Below are 306 nucleotides of genomic sequence, written 5' to 3'. Positions count from 1 at the left end.
AAAATAAATAAAACAGCGGCCCAATTAACAACCGTAATCATAACCACCAACCACAATAATCCCAGTACAAGCAAGGTAAAACGTGACCCCCCCCCCCCGCCCCCAGACTCGGGTGGAACGATGATGGCATCTTCGCCCCGGACGCCGACATCCTCGAGTCTCTGGACGTCTCCGGCTTCGTCTACTTCGCCAGCGTGATGGTCGAGCCCTCGCAGAACGCCAGCTTCAACGTCAGCGCCGTCGGCCACGCGATCCCGGAAGGAAGCTACGCCGTCTGCAAGCTTCACGGCATTCTGGGTGAGGACT

The sequence above is a fragment of the Penaeus monodon genome, chromosome 15 (assembly GCF_015228065.2).
Source record: "Penaeus monodon isolate SGIC_2016 chromosome 15, NSTDA_Pmon_1, whole genome shotgun sequence".
NCBI classification, from domain to species: domain Eukaryota; kingdom Metazoa; phylum Arthropoda; class Malacostraca; order Decapoda; family Penaeidae; genus Penaeus; species Penaeus monodon.
Note: the sequence above shows the minus strand (reverse complement) of the source record.